This window comes from Lynx canadensis, chromosome B2 (genome assembly GCF_007474595.2).
Source record: "Lynx canadensis isolate LIC74 chromosome B2, mLynCan4.pri.v2, whole genome shotgun sequence".
NCBI lineage: Eukaryota > Metazoa > Chordata > Mammalia > Carnivora > Felidae > Lynx > Lynx canadensis.
The window spans coordinates 102,871,432-102,887,688 of record NC_044307.1 but is presented as its reverse complement, the minus strand read 5'-3'; the positions used below and the strand labels follow the sequence as shown (position 1 = coordinate 102,887,688).

Sequence of the window (16,257 nt, the reverse complement as noted above, 5' to 3'; positions counted from 1 at the left end):
AAAGAAACAGATTCTCCCCTGGAGCCTCCAGAAGGAGCCAGCCCAGATGACCCTTTGATTTAGCTCACTGAGACTGATTTCACATTTCTGACCTCCAGAACTATAAAAGAATCAATTTGTGTACCAATCCATCACCCCGTCTTGTTAGTTAGTGCGAGACCATCTTTCCAAGACTCTGTTGTGTCCTCTGTAAAATGGGAATAATAAAATATCTATTTCACAGAGTTGCTGTTAGATTATGATCATTCATGTAAAATGCTCAGGATAGGACTTGGCTCGTGGAAGGTTCTTTATAAAGTTGGCTACTGATTTATTTGGTCTAGACAGGAAGATTGCAACATTTTTTGCCTCCTTTCGACTAACTCAAGTAGAGTACTAAGTAGCTCTTGGAATACAGAAAGGGTTGCATATTTATTAAACTGTTCGAATGTCACTATCCTATCAGAGCCCTCTGACCCTATTGGCTTCATCTTCTCTGATCGTCTTTTCTCAAGAGTTGACTGCAAGATACAGAAAAGGCAAATGGAGGGAATGACTGGAAAATACCCCTGAATGAGAGAACTAAACAGGGTCTTGAGGGATTTCTTTGCCTATTATCTGCGTTCAGGGAAAGTCACACAAAATAGGTGAAAGGTTATCCTGTTTGTAAAGATCTCTAGCGAGGGAGTGCCCACAACCTTTCCTAGTAAGGTCCTTGGTGCAGATGAAGACTGTTCTTGATTTTCAAAGAAGACTGCACTGATGTCTGTGAGTCTCCTCTGTGGAAAGAAATAGAACGGTTTTGTTTGAGAACGGCTTAATACACAGTGCCGCTCAAAAGAGTCTGTTGTGAAAGTGGCCACGTGTTAGTTACCTGGCCGTGTCTCCGTTTCGGTTTCAGGACCACTGAAGGTAAGAGCAGAGTTGTAACAGAGATTTTCTTTTCCTTACCCTGGACTACACTTCAAAATGTCACGAATGAAAAAGAAAACGTATAATAAATCTATTTACTTACGTTATTCATCCCTACAACTCTGTTTTCTGTAGACTCTTGTATTTTCTATTTTTCGCTTCGTGCATTCGGCATTTGTATTCTGTTGTTTATAGGTACTGGTTACATCTGCATAGATGAAGTGCTCTGTGGTTTCTACCGTGAGCCCTTGGGGGGCGGGAACAGCTTCTACACCTTTCTCTTGTATAGTGTTTGGTGGGACTTCTTGTGCCCCAGGGCTGTTTTATGATGACAGAGATGTCACTATAAAATGAACCTAAAGGAACATTGTTTACTTTTATTTTAATATTTATTTATTTATTTATTTTCAAAGAACATTAAATTTTTTTTAGCTTATTTATTTTGAGAGACAGAGAGAGAGAGAGAGAGAGAATATGAGAATGAGTGGGGTAGGGGCAGAGAGAGAGGAAGGTAGAATTCTGAGAAGGCTCCACGTTGTCCGTGCAGTGCACAACGCAGGGCCCGATCCCATGAACCGTGATGGAGTCAGACGCTTAACTGACTGAGCCACCCAGACACCCCTCAAAGGACTATTTTTTTTTTAAATAGGGTCTTTTGCTGTTGGGACTTTAGGGGGTGTCTCTCTATTTACAGAGTAAAGAACTGAGGAAGAAGCGCTGTATCATCACGACAAGCAACTGTGGCCAAATGGCCCCAGGCCAGTGATTTTCTAAAGGCCTGCAAAATCCTGGTCCTGTTGGAGATGGCCGTGGAAACAAATGAATCTGGTTCACTGACCTGGCCTCTGATGCCAGACGAAGGTTTAGCCTAAGGATGAAAGACCAAGTTCCCTTCTATTTCTGAACATGTCTCAAACCCTGGACATTGTCCTTCTCCATCACTGAATCCCATGTTCGCCCACCCCCGTGGTTAGCAGCTCATTAGAGGGGGGTGCATTTTTCCTAATTTAGCCTGGAATGGCTGATGCTTGTTGGGCTAACAGGGTGTGATGCCTGGTGCAGGAACAAAGTCAGTCTGAAGTCAGTTGACCAGGATGTCTTTCTCTCCGATGCAGACTCAACTACCCAAACTAGTAATGGAGGCAGACATCTCTTAATTGAAGCGGCCTTGTTTAGCCAACAGAGATTGACGGCCGAGGTGGCATTAGGTTTGCTGCCTCACAGGTGCCATCTGATGGGTGGCAGTTGAGCAGAACCTTAGTAGGTCTTTCGTGACAGCTTTGTAAGACACTGACTATAAAGCCACGCACAATTACTTTTTCATATTTAAACATTTTTTAATCTTCAGTTTTCAGAGAGCGAGAGACAGAGACAGAGCATGAGCAGGAGAGGAGCAGAGAGACAGGGAGACACAGAATCCCAATCAGGCTCCAGGCTCTGAGCTGTCAGCACAGAGCCCAACGTGCTGCTCCTACCCACAAACTGTGAGGTGGTGACCTGAGCCGAAGCCGGACACGTAACCTACTGAGCCACCCAGGTGTCCCTCTTTTTCATATTTAGATGCTCTGATTGTACAAGGTAGGTGAGGAATGAACAAAGGCACATCCAGAGGGTGATGCTCAACCTCTCTCCAGATAAGAAGCTCAAATCAGCTTTTGCTTTTGTGGGGAATCAAAATTTAATATATAATCTAAAATCCTCCCAGCTTACGGAACACAGTTCACAGGTTCTAGGAGAGAAGATGAAACTTTCATTTACCTTTACCCTATACGTGGAGAGATTCTGTGCATAACCGCTTAAACCAACAGCTGGTAGATTTTGATGCATTTTTATCTGCTTACACAAGATCAACTCCCACCATAAACACTGAATTCTGTTTATAACAGAAGGGCAGGATCCGCGGGTAGCATAACCAGAGCGCTCCAGGCTCTTTTTTTCCCCCCTTTTCTCAGAGACTCCAGAGGAATGTGCCTTTGTACTGCCTCACTAGCATCCCTAAATCATGATTAATTTAAAGCCTTTTCTCTCCTTAGTTAGGCCTGACACAAGCAACCGCTTTTCTGTCACATCGATTTTTCTGTCCTTGCAGATTCGAAGCCAGGGTTGAGTCCTCCTAACAGGGCGAGTTCTCTGACAAGGAAGTTTTGCAAGCAAATTTACAGCTGGAGTCAAGCTCGTCAGTGAGGGCCAGAGGGGAACTGTCGCAATCCACTGGGTAAGTATGCATTTAATAGTGTTTATCCAAGCAAGTTTGTGATTTCTTCACTCTATGCAACAAATATGTTATTTGTAATACCTATCTTCTCTAATCTAGGTGTTTGAAAAATGCCTCTAACGTGTGTGGGCTAGAATACATTTTGTTTTTTCTGTGGGCATATTCATTTAACAAGGGCAGCCTTTGAGGAACGATCAAAAACTGTTTGTCATTTTTCCAAATCATCTCTCTCTGCGGTGACCATGACTTAATCCTGAAGGAAAACAAGGTAATCTTTTCAAATAAACATTCTCAAGGATGTTTAGAGGGAACCCAGTCGCTAGTATGCAGAACCCTCCCCGTGACTGAAAATAGTTATATCAAAGGAATCCAATGACAGTGAGTTGGAGTGTTTGTAAGCATTTGGTATTTACAGATGATTGACAATAATAAGCTAAATTGCGAGCAAAGGCGTGTGAGTGTGTGTGTGTGTGTGTGTGTGTGTGTTGGAAGAGTCACCTAGGATCTTGTTTCTCAGTGCTGTTGGTGGAAAATGAGGCACAGAGTGGTTAACCACTTTCCTTAGGTAAGGGAGCTGGTGAGGAACATTGGTGATATTTAGAACCTAAGCCCATCAGCTTTCCTGGGGCTCACCTGCTTCTGGTCAGAGTGACTAAGGGATGAAGAAACATTTGATCATGATGTAAAAAGGGAGCTCTGAAACCACAGCAATTGGTTAGTAAGCAATGCAGCTTAGTAGTACACGATTCCTAGTCTCAAGGAACTTGGCATGAAATAAAAAGAGGAAAGGCTCAGTATGTATTGAATAAACAAAACTTACTTGGATGATAGAATTAATTAAATCAATACAGACCAGGGGCATGAGAGTTTATCATATTACTGACAACATTATTTGCATTACAATTTTCTTTTTTTGCCAGTCTTTTCCCTTCTGGTCTCTGTGCTCTCGAAGGACATTTGGGCCTGAAGTCCCAGGACTTAAGGCTGATCCTGGCACAGATGAGGATAGGAAGAGGTGAGTGAATAAATTTGGTCTTGAATTTGATATTTTTATCTCCCATTGTTTGTGGGCCTGATGTTCTTTAATTTATCATTTGCTATTTAAGATGCCCATATATTCAAGCCATCTTTTTAAATATCTCCCCACCTATACATGACATAATTACATTATTACCTTGTTAAAATTCTTATAGCTGTGCTGTGCAGCAGAAACACAATGTGAGTTTTAAATTTTCTAATAGGCACATTAAAAAAGTAAAAAGAATAGTATAGTTCATTTAACTCAACATATCTAAAGCCTTGCCATTTCAGCAAGTCAACTAATATTATTAATTAACAAAATTACTAATGAGATAACTTACATTATTTTTTTCATAGCAGGTTTCTAAAATCCAGTGTGCATTTTAACTTAATGGGCATCTCAGTTCAGACCTACTTTTTTTTTTTTAACTCTTTTTAATGTTTATTTATTTTTGAGAGAGAAAGAGCACAAGCTGGGGAGGGGCAGGGAAAGAGGGAGACACAGACTCTGAAGCAGGGTCCAGGCTCTGAGCTGTCAGCACAGAGCCCGACACAGGGCTAGAACCCGCAAGCAGTGAGATCATGACCTGAGCCGAAGTCGGACACTTAACCGAATGAGCCCCCCCAGGCGCCCCATTTCAGACCTACTTTTGACTATGATGTAGATTACTGCATTTCAGGTCAATGATGTGCACTTGTAACCGCTGTATTTAGCACAGAGCTAGAGTTCACATGTAGGTGTAGGCAACGTTTTCCCTGCCATTATGCACGTTCTCAACTCCTGTAGTTCAGAAATAATCCCATCCTCAGTCCCCTGTACGAAAGCTGGGTGACCAACCATCCTGATTTACCCAAGCGTTTTCTGGGACACAGGACTTGCAACTGTAAAGCCAACACAATCTCAAGCAAAACCGAATGGTGCGTCATCCCACGTGTAAACCATGCCTGTCCATCCACACATTTTATCCTCTTGGCCGCAGTGAGTGGATCAGATTTAGAACATATACACCTGCTGCCACTCATGAGATTTTGTGGGAACCACTGGGGAAAAGACCCTCACTTTCTGCAGTAGTCATTATATTGAGCTTCAGCTAACCTTCTTTATATCATGAGGAGAGAGCCCGGTTGACAGTAGTTCTTCAGAGAAAACCAGAGGTAGGGAAAAACTGAGTCTTGGTGACTTTTTATTTTGTATTTTTTTAGTTCCTGGATCCAGCCTTGCGTGAAGCTACTCTGCCCTTAAACTTTTCAGTAAGACAAAAAAGGAATGGAGATCTGCTGTTTGGTCCTCTCCTGTCTCTTTCTCTCTAGCTCTCAGACCTTTGCCTTTGCTCATGTTTGCGAGTGCTTTGCTCCATTGTAGTGACTCTCACGACGGATCGTAAGTCTCATTCTAGATATTGGAACAATCTAAAGTTCGTGAGATTTCCAACCCATGGGCTAGGGACCCTTGGGAGATTGTGGAGTTGTAAGGTCAGCATCTGAAAATCCGTCCATCCATTTATGTCTTCTTAATCAATGAATACTAAAAGTGAAATCATTAGCATGTGGAAAGATAACACTTTTCGACAGCTCCAGGAGAAGACTGAGTAGGCATTCAATAGATATCATCGAGCTACTACTATATAACTTGACAAGGTTAAGTGCCCTATATGAAGCATTTAACACATATTATAGCTAGTATTTGGACTATTATCCTTGTTGTTTTGCCATAGAAAAATAAACATATATATATATATATATATATATACTCTTTATTCACTATTCATTTAACAAATTTATTTTTTAAACTATTATGTTCTCGATGACTTTAACATGGGGTAAAGAAAATAAGCTTACAAATATAGCCTATGAAACCACGCATGAGTAAATAAAGAACTAGGAGACGCCACTGCAGAGGAGAGGACGAGAAGCACCTGAGGGCAGAGGTGGGAATGGGTGCAGAAGGGACTCTGACACAATCGGAGAAGCTCCCACAAGCATGGTGCCTGATGCCTGACACAGCAAAGTGTATCTGCTCTATTGCAAACGTCTTTACCTTTTTCAGATGAGAGTTCCATTATTTCACAATGACAAATTTTACTTTGTTTTTCTGCATCATGGTGACATAAGATCATGTTCCCAGGGTTGTGGGATGGAGCCCCGCATCAGGCTCCTCGCTGAGTGTGGAGTCTGCTTAAGATTCTCTCTCTCTCTCCCTCTGCTTTTCCCCAACTCGAGTGTATGCTCTCTCTTTCTCTCTGTCTCAAAAAAAAAAAAAGTATTTGAGGTTGGAGTTTCCTTACCTGTGAAGTAAGGCAGATCAACCAATTCATCCAGAAGAGTATCCCTTTCAAAGTTTAGACACTACAAATACTTCAAATAGCATCCTCTGTTTCTACATTTACCGGCCTTCTGTTAAGACAACATGTCCTACAAACCACAGTCCAGAAGCCAGGCATTGCAGCTTGGCATCAGCTCAGCCTACGAGAGAAAAATTCCATCTCGTTTTATTTATTTTTAAATGTTTGTTTAATGTGAGAGAGAGAGAGAGTAGGGGAGGGGCAGAGAGAGGGGGAGAGAGAGAATCCCAAGCAGGCTCCGCACTGTCAGCACAGGGCCTGAGGCAGGGCTCAATCCCACGAACTGGAAGTTCACGACCTGAGCCGAGGTCAAGAGTTGGATGCTTCACCCACTGAGCCACCCAGGGGTCCATCACCTCATTTTATTTTTACAGAAGTCACAAGATCATCCCTTTGTAGCTGTAACATTTCTTCACTTAAATATAGCCTAGGACAGACTGGTGAAGATTTTGTTACTGGTGGCAGGTTACTGATGGCAGAAAGAGTGTCAGCAAATGCCTCAATCTAGCGTTACTAGATTTGCAAGTGAGTAACAGTGAGTTTCATCCAACGTATAATAAATATCCTGAACTTTCCCTGTCCAGAAGCAAAACAAAATTGAAAGAACTCAAACCTTTTCCTATGGACCTAAGTTGGAAGCGTATCAAATTCTTCATCTTAGAATTTAGACTTTTCGAGAAATCTGCTTTCTTGTTATGTTTAATTTGACTACGCCTGGGAATGCATTTGTGTGCGTAGTTATGATGTCAGGTAGAGGGAGAAAGACACAGACAAAGGGCGGCGGGGCGGGGGGGGTGAGGCAGGGGGGTTGTGTGCATAGTTATGATGTCAGGTAGAGGGAGAAAGAGACAGAAAAAGAGTGGGGGCGGGGAGGGTGGGGAGGGGGGAGACTGTTGTGCTGTGTTCCCCAGAGTTTAGTGTAGGTCTACAGCTTAAAGATCAGCATCATCTTGAAGATGACATGAGAAAAGGAGAAGATAGAAAGGGCATAAGTGTTTATGGACCACATTGGTGCACTTAGCCTCTGACACTGGATTCTTCTGATTTCAAAACAGTTTTTAATGTTAGTTTCATTGTTTTGATGTAAATGAAAATATCTCCTGCTTTATGAACAAATGTGTCAATTAATACGCGCTGTATCTTAATAAAGTAATATACGTTCACCTTAACAACCTTGGAAGACCCTATCTGACTTTTACGAACTGAACGTTTTCCCTCACTGCAGGTTGAAATTGACATTTTACTTCTCTGCAGGTGAGCATGTGACAGTTTTGGCTACATGGTAACTCAACACAAGGGTCGTATACTGGCTATTACCATGCTCTTCCAGATTTTCTGTGCCTTTTCTTTTTTGAGAGAGAGAGAGAGAGAGAGAGGGCACAAGTGAGCAAGAGGCAGAGAGAGAGAGAGAGAGAGAGCGAGAGAGAAGCGGGGATCACCCCAAGCTGGGCTCAGTTCACCTGAGGCAGGGCACCAGCTCACAAACCGCAAGATCATGACTTGGGCTGAAGTCAGATGCTTAACTGACTGAGCCACCCAGGTGCCCCCAGATTGTAATACTTCTTAAAAGAACATCGCTGCAGGATTAAACCCAGAATACTTACTGTGGTGTACCTGGAGTCATCCTATTCATGAGATCAGAGTCACAAACCTTGTGGCACTCATCCAAGGCCACGGCATCCGATATCTGTGTTTCTAATTATTGGGTAACACTAGCATGAAAATCTCTGAGATTTCCCCCCTAACCTCTGCTACCTTAAATGTAGCCAGCATGCCTTCATCCTGCATCGTGATTGGCAGATAAAGGCCAATGGAAGGTGTCACTGAGCATTATTAACAGAAACTGGCACCAGCAACTTCCTGTTTAATGTGACTGTAACTCCTGCTATTGCCATTACCATGACCATTTATTAAGCATTCAGGGCCTTCACCGCATCAGAAGCAGGTGTATCTCTAAGTTTGACGTTCCCTCCATCTCTTGTGTCCCCTTTGTGTCCCTTTTCGCCTCACTGTCCTCACAGTTTGGGCTTCACTTGCTCAGGTTGTGACTGTGGCTTCAAGGGGGCCCATTTTTATCTGGCTGTAAAGCCGAGCAAACTAAACTTGCAAAACTGTTCTGCCACACATTGGAGCCTCTTCCTGCTTGGGATTTATATATTAACAACTTGCAAAGTCTTCGAAACCGAGCTTTGGCACAAAGCTGCTTCCCGACTGTGGTGCACCATGCTGCTAAATTTCCACACCAGTGTCACCTCCTTGTCACCTAACCCACAAGGCAGTAAGTAACCCACAGCCAGAATTTTAGGTTTCTTTCTTCCTTCATCCAAAGGAAAATACCAGGCTGTTGTGTAAAAAAATGTGGCTCGGAGGTGTGGTAGCATGAGCCAGGGGGTTATTGGCTATGGAGATCCTACTGCCAATCCTGTAGGACGTTTGCCTCTTCTACCTTCTGTCTGTTCTCTCTTGAATACTTTCTGCCCTCCAGCATGTCACTTCTGCCAAACCAGAGAAGCAGTGAAAGGCCATATTGTTCAGCTCACTCATCTGGAGGCTGGTATAGAGGGACGAGTCAAGCTTGCCCTGAGTTCTGCTCTGTCAGTCCCTGTCCCTGTCCCCATTGTCCAACAGCACACCCTGACCCATTTCTTCTCTTTCTTTTTTTTTTTTTTAATGTTTCTTTATTTTTGAGAGACAGAGCGGGAGTGGGGAGAGGCAGAGAGAGACGGAGACACAGAATCTGAGGCAGGCTCCAGGCTCTGAGCTGTCAGCACAGAGCCCAACGTGGGGCTCGAACTCACAAACCATGAGATCATGACCTGAGCTGAAGTCCAGTGCTTAGCCGATTGGGCCACCCAGGCACCCCACCCTGACCCACTTCTTAAGCAACATGGCAAGAGAGAGCAGGAAAACCTCCTTTGTTTGTCTGTCATTCATTCATTTGAGGTAAAGTGCAGTTTACCTCCTAGCTGCAAAGCACCGAGCTCTTGTTCTGAGCATTGTGAAGGAATACAACATCAGGTTCCTGTTCTGTATGGCCCTTCCAGTATGCCCCCCAGCCCCCTGACTTACAATCTAAATAGTTAAGCTGCAGAAGGCCCTTCCTCCTTTGGCAATGTCTACTGGATTATAAAAACTGGGGGAATTGAATTTAGCAACTTTTCTAGATTTGCTTTCTTTTGTGAGGTCTCTCACACCTCACATAGCAACCTACCTGCACTGTTTAGCATCCCCTGAACCCAACCTGCCCTTGCCAGCCTGCAAAACTCATTGAAGCCTTGCCTTCTGTATCCAGCACCCCGCACTGCCCCCTATCACTGGGAAACACATCTTTCTTTTTCAAAGCACATTTCAAATATGCCTTCCTTTCCTCTGGGTAAAATTCTCTTTTGCCTGTGGACTCAGAGAAAATGCCAGAGGAAAACACTAAACTTTGGAATCTAAAGGATCTCTGCCCTTGGGCTTCACTGCTTACTAATCATGTCCCACTGGAAAAGTTACTAGGATTCTCTGAGCCTCAGTTTCCTCATCTGCAAAACAGAGATGATAATACTGCAAAAGAGGTATAGCTTTTTGATGAGGGTAGTTTAAATAAATGGCTTAACTCCGTATCTGGCTCTTGGCACTCCCCAAATGTTAGCGAATCTCCCTTCTTGGAAACCTCCACTATTAAATTTCTGTTTAGATAGCTGTTTGCAGGATTAGGCCCTGTGTTCGATTCCAAGTCACTTAAGAATAGGCATCATGGCTTATCCATGTGGGGTTCCCTGTAGCCTTGCACCATGCTTTATTCCTAACAGATGCTCAGGAACCTTGGACACACCAAGGTGTTACTGTAAAAATATAAATGATCACGGATGTGTGAAGAGCCAGGCACAGTGGGTGAAAAGCAGATCTGGGTACAAAGCCCAGTTCCTTTAAAGCCTTTGCTGAGCTTGGCAGGGTTCTGAAGGGTAAGGTAGTTGCAGGGAGAAAGTGGCAGTCTCTGTGTGCAGGCTCATATTATTTAGGGCCCCAGGGTGACCTCTCCCTGGGATCACGGGCAAGATGAATCAGGAGAAGAGAGAACAGAGATGGGGCCAGCTGTTCTCAGATCTTAAGACATCCTAAACAAGAGGGAGAGACTCGATTTTTCCAGATTAATCTTTGGTGATTTATTCCTTGGACATCATTTAAAAGGAGCATTTTAAAGTAAATTAATTGAACTCCCATGACCTTTTACCCTACTTGTATCATCAAAAGAAACTAGATCTTGAAATTAAAAAAAATGCTTGATTTATTTTCTGTGACTTACAAACTACCCCGGGATGTCAGTTTTTCAAAATTCTAAATAAAAACCCCAGCCTTTTCAGCAGTGCGTTGAAGCAGCCCAAGTTTGAAACATCCCAATGTTAGCAAATGAATGTTGAGTGAGGGGTGTTGTATGTGTGGGCAAATGATAAATATATAATCTAAGACACACAAAAATGAGAAAGTATTGGCTGTCTTTAAAAGAGTCATTTCCCCTTTCACCATACTGACTCGATGATATTCTTGAGTTCACCTCTCTCTGACAATACTTGAGTAAATTCTCATTAGTAGAAGCCAGTGTTTCTTGAAGTGCAGGTAACAGTCAGTCTACTAGGGAGCTGCAAAACCAATTTAGTGGGTTTTTTGTTTGTTTGTTTGTTTTTGATTAAAGGAGTAGTATAGAGAATAAAATAAAATAGAAAATATCTGAATGCATCACATAGTAAGGATGTATTTTATTTTGTAAAACTTTCGTTTGCATTTTATATATGAATTATGAAATGTGTTTATGCATGTAGCGAGTTGGGATGTACAATGTAATTTTCACTGTGGACATATCTCACAAATGTTGGAAGCCTCTAAATGTATCTGGCTTCATGGTGGTTTGTTTACAAATTATTCGGTGATGGTGATAAAGCTCTGGCCAATGAAATGTCAAGGGAAGTCTGGTGGGAAAGGCTGGGGTACAGGTGTGGGGTATGGGAAAAGATTCTCCACTCAAATCATGGTGCACCATATAGCTGCTGTCTTTACTTTTATTGGATATGGTTGTATCTGTACGTGCTTTCTAGAACTGAGGTACCATCTTGGAACCACAGAGAGAGTTCACATGAGATCATGTTGAATAGAGCAAAGTGGAGGGAAGATGGAGGAAATCTGGGTCTTAGGATTATTGTTCAAATGTGATATTAAATGCTTCTGGAACTATTTCAGCTCTGGACTCGTTACATGAGATAATAAATCCCCTTACTGTTTAAGCCACTTGAGTTAGTATTTTGTTACTCATAGCTGAAAGAATCCTGAAGGATAAAGAAAGCTTATGTTAGGAAGTGCAAGTAAATCAAATACTGATATACCGGTCTGGCAGAAGGAAAGCTTGAATAGGTAGAGAGGGTCAGATCATGAAGGATTTTGAATTTCAAGTCCAAGCATTGTTACGGAGATAGCACAGGCTTGTGGTTATGAATACAGACTCAGGAGTAGATTGGGCTCAAATCTGTGTCCTACTCATTAGGTGGGTTGCCTTGGGAAAGTAATAATTTTTTTAATATTTACTTGTTTTTGAGAGAGAGACAGAGACAGAGTGAGCACAAGCAGCAGAGGAACACAGAGAGAGGGGGAGAGAGAGAATCCCAATCAGGCTCCTTGCTGTCAGCGTGGAGCCCGATGTGGGGCTCAAACTCACAAACCGTGAGATCATGACCTGAGCCAAAATCAAGAGTCAGTCGCTCAACTGACTGAGCCACCCAGGCACCCTAGGAAAGTAATTGTTTTGAGCAGTGTGTTGGAATATTTATTAATCTGGTGCCATTGTCCAGGGTGGATTGAAAGTTGCGAGAAACTGGAGGTGGTGGAACTAGAGAGAAGACTGTGTTGACAAGCCAGCAGTGAACCATGAGGCTGTGTTCTGGAGGTGGAAAGAAAACCCACAGGAAGGAGGGTTAAGCAGGTGGACTTGACAAACTGGGTCTGGGAGATGGGCCTTGGGAAGGACTCAAGTCTGGTACTGATTTCAGTGCTGGAATGCTCAAGCGGGGAAGGGATGTGTGTGGTGGGGTGGGACTCCGGAGTGGGCAGCGGGTCACTTCCCATGATCCCCTTTACAGGCTGGCACTGTATGCACTTATAATTTCCTCATCTCAAGCCCATGTTATGGAGGATGTGCTGAAGTTCTGAGAAGTTAAGAAGCTTCTCCCCAAATGATACAGTAAATGGCAAAGCTCAGATCGAATCCCAGGCCATTTTTACTTCCAATCTCTTGAGAGTCACCCATGACCAATACATGAAATAGGGAAATCATTAGAAGGTGAAGAGCTTTTAGTGAGAAGATGGAATTTAATAGATCCATAATACAGGTAAGTAAATAAAGGAGGGATGGTGACTAGGGCTTGAAGACAGACATTTTTTAATTGAAAAAAATTAAAAGTCAGGTAAGAAAACAAAGACAACAGAGAAGCCTGAGGGAAGGTTGTGAGGACAATGAGAATGGCATTGAGGCAATGAGCTCCAAGGGAGAGTGTGCAGAGAGAGATACCCCCACCCTACCTGGGTGTCACTTCTTGAGTGAGGAAGGGAGTGAGGGCTGAGAAAAGGGCGCTAGATACAATAGTAAGTGGCTTCCCGGTGACTTTCGAGCAAGAAATCCCAATAAGCTTGACAAACATATGTGCTAGATTATAGGATATGGGAGTGAGCAGAGAGAGACTACGGACCCTTAATGAAAAGTCACAATGGAAAGTAAAGATTTGACATGAGAGGGAAGATCTTTTCTTCTTTAAAGTAAAAAAGATGGAGGAGGGAACAGAAATAATCTGAGGATACTTTAGAAAAGGAGAATAACTGATGAAACAGAAATCTATAGAAATTTAGAGGGAGGGAGGGAAGGAGGAAGAGAGACAGAAGAAGAGGAGGAGGAGTCATCCCCAGCAAATAGGAAGAAATTTACTTTTTGAGAGAGGGAATGGAAGCAATCTGTGTATCAACTGCTTTGTAATTTAAAAGAGGTGAATATGAGTATAAGACCTAGGGATACATATCCAGGGATCGGGAGAAATTACTGGCTGTGACTTTATCCTACAACACCTAATGCCTTCAAGAGACGGTGAGAAGAAAATAGACACCTTGCAGGGGGTGTGGAATTTGCAACCAATGATTCAAGAAAATGGTACAGGGCTATAGTAAACGCACACTGAGGTGGTTGGTGTCCACTCTCTGGAGCAGGTTCTGAGTGGTGCTGTCATTGGAACGGGCTGAGAATTCTAGTCATGGCTCTGCTGTTATTAGTTGGAAAGTATTTAATTTAATTTAATTTAATTTAATTTAATTTAATTTAATTTTTATTTTTTACTTTTTAAAGTTTATTTATTTTGAGAGAGTGAGAAAGAGAGAGAGAGAAAGAGAGAGAGAGAGAGAGAGAGAACCAGAGGGGCAGAGACAGAGAGCAAGAGAGAGTGAATCTCAAGCAGGCTCCCACTGCCAGCTTGGAGCCCGATGCAGGGCTCTAACTCATGAACCTGAGATCAGGACCTGAGCCAAAATCAAGAGTCAGACACTTAACCGACTCAACCACTCAGGCACCCCTGGAAAGTCTGATTTTTTTTTAATGTTTATTTTTGAGAGAGAGAGAGACAGAGACAGAGACAGAGCATGAGTGGGGGGAGGGGCAGAGAGAGAGGGAGACACAGAATCTGAAGCAGGTTCCAGGCTCTGAGCTGTCAGCACGGAGTCCAACGCAGGGCTGGAACTCATGGACCACGGGATCATGACCTGAGCTGAAGTTGGATGCTCAACCGACTGAGCCACCCAGGCACCCCTGGAAAGTCTTATTTAAAAAAAAAGATTTATCTTCTCAGAGCTAGAACAAACAATCCTAAAATTTGTATGGAACCACAAAAGACCCCAAATAGACAAAGAAATGTTGAAAAAGAAAACCAAGGCAGGAGGCATCATGATCCCGGACTTTAGCCTCTACTACAAAGCTGTAATCATCAAGACAGTATGGTATTGACACAAAAAGGCACACAGACCAATGGAATGAATAGAGAACCCAGAAATAGACCCACAAATGTATGGCCAACTAATCTTTGACAAAGCAGGAAAGAGTATCCAATGGAAAAAAAAGACAGTCTCTTTAGCAAATAGTGCTGGGAGAACTGGACAGCAACATGCAGAAGAATGAACCTGGACCACTTTCTTACACCATACACAAACATAAACTCAAAATGGATGAAAGGCCTAAATGTGAGACAGGAAACCATCAAAACTCTAGAGGAGAAAACAGGCAACAACCTCTTTGATCTCAGCCGCAGCAGCTTCTGACTCGACACATCTCCGAAGGCAAGGGAAATAGAAGGAAAAATGAACTATTGGGACCCCATCAAGATAAAAAAACTTCTGCACTGCAAAGGAAACAATCAATAAAACTAAAAGGCAACTGATGGAATGGGAGAAGATATTTGCAAGTGACATATCAGATAAAGGATTAGTATATACAAAATCTATAAAGAACTTAATCAAACTCAACACCCCCAAAACAAGTAATCCAGTGGAGAAATGAGCAGAAGACATGAACAGACACTTTTCCAAAGAAGACATACAGATGGTTAACAGACACATGCTCAACATCACATCATCATCAAAACCTCATTGAGATACCACCTCACACTGGTCAGAGTGGCTAAAAGTAACAACTCAGGAAGCAATCAATGTTGGCGAGGATGTGGAGAAATGGGAACCCTCTTGCACTGTTGGTAGGAATGCAAACTAGTGCAGCTGCTCTGGAAAACAGTATGGAGGTTCCTCAAAAAAAACTAAAAATAGAACCACCCTATGACCCAGCAATAGCACTACTAGAAATTTATCCAAAGGACACAGGAGTGCTTATTCATAGAGCACATGTACCCCAATGTTTCAACAATAGCCAGATTTTGGAAAGAGCCCAAATGTCCACCAACTGAAGAATGGATAAAGAAGACGTGGTTTATACACAGAACGGAATACTCCTTGGCAACGAAAAAGAATGAAATCTTGCCATTTGCAACAACATGGATGGAACTGGAAGGTATTAGGCTGAGTGAAATAAGTCAGTGAGAGAAAGACAGATATATGTTTTCACTCAAGTGGAATTTGAGAAACTTAATGGAAGACCATGCGGGAAGGGAAGGGGAAAAAGTAGTTTCAAACAGACAGGGAGGCAAACCTCTCTTAAACACAGAGAGCAAACTGAGGGTTGATGGGAGGGGCGGGGGAGAGGGGGAAATGGATGACGGGCATGGAGGAGGGCAGTTGTTGGGATGAGCACTGGATATTGTATGTAAGCGACGTATCCTGGGAATCTACTCCAGAAACCAAGAGCACACTGTATACACTGCATGTCAGCTAACTTGACAATAAATTATATTTAAAAAATAAATCAATAAAAAAGCACTTTTTAAAAATAAAAAAATTAAATATTTAAATATTTATTCATACAGTTATTCATTCATTCCCTCAAGGGCCTTAGTTTCTTTTATTTTTATATTAGAACAGGTTGCCCACAGCTCCTTACTGTTTTGTTGTGGGAATTCACCGAGAAGACAGAGATGATGATGATGATGATGATGAAGATGAAGAAGAAGAAAAAGAAGAAGAAGAAGATGATGATGATGGCAATGGATAGCAGCAAGAGGAACTTTAAAATTATTCGGCTCTTCCTATGGTGGGCCACATAGCATTCTAGCTTTCTATGTACATTAACTTATTTGACCTTCCCATCAGTTCTATGAGATTCTTAAAATTGCCCCC

At 42.6% G+C, this 16,257-nt stretch overlaps 1 long non-coding RNA gene across 3 annotated transcripts in view; it reads left to right on the top strand.

Moving 5' to 3' along the window:
* Window positions 1-2,627: 2,627 nt before the first annotated feature.
* The window catches only part of LOC115514305, a 36,087-nt gene continuing 22,457 nt past the window's right edge, over window positions 2,628-16,257 (top strand). The window contains exons 1-4 of one of the 3 annotated variants that reach the window (XR_004343657.1): window positions 2,630-3,106; window positions 3,206-3,374; window positions 4,027-4,121; window positions 12,582-13,840. This is a non-coding gene — a long non-coding RNA (uncharacterized LOC115514305). Of the gene's footprint in view, window positions 3,107-3,205; window positions 3,375-4,026; window positions 4,122-5,329; window positions 6,267-12,581; window positions 13,841-16,257 lie in introns of those variants that run through there. The other 2 variants (XR_004343658.1, XR_003968936.1) reach the window with 2 other exon arrangements.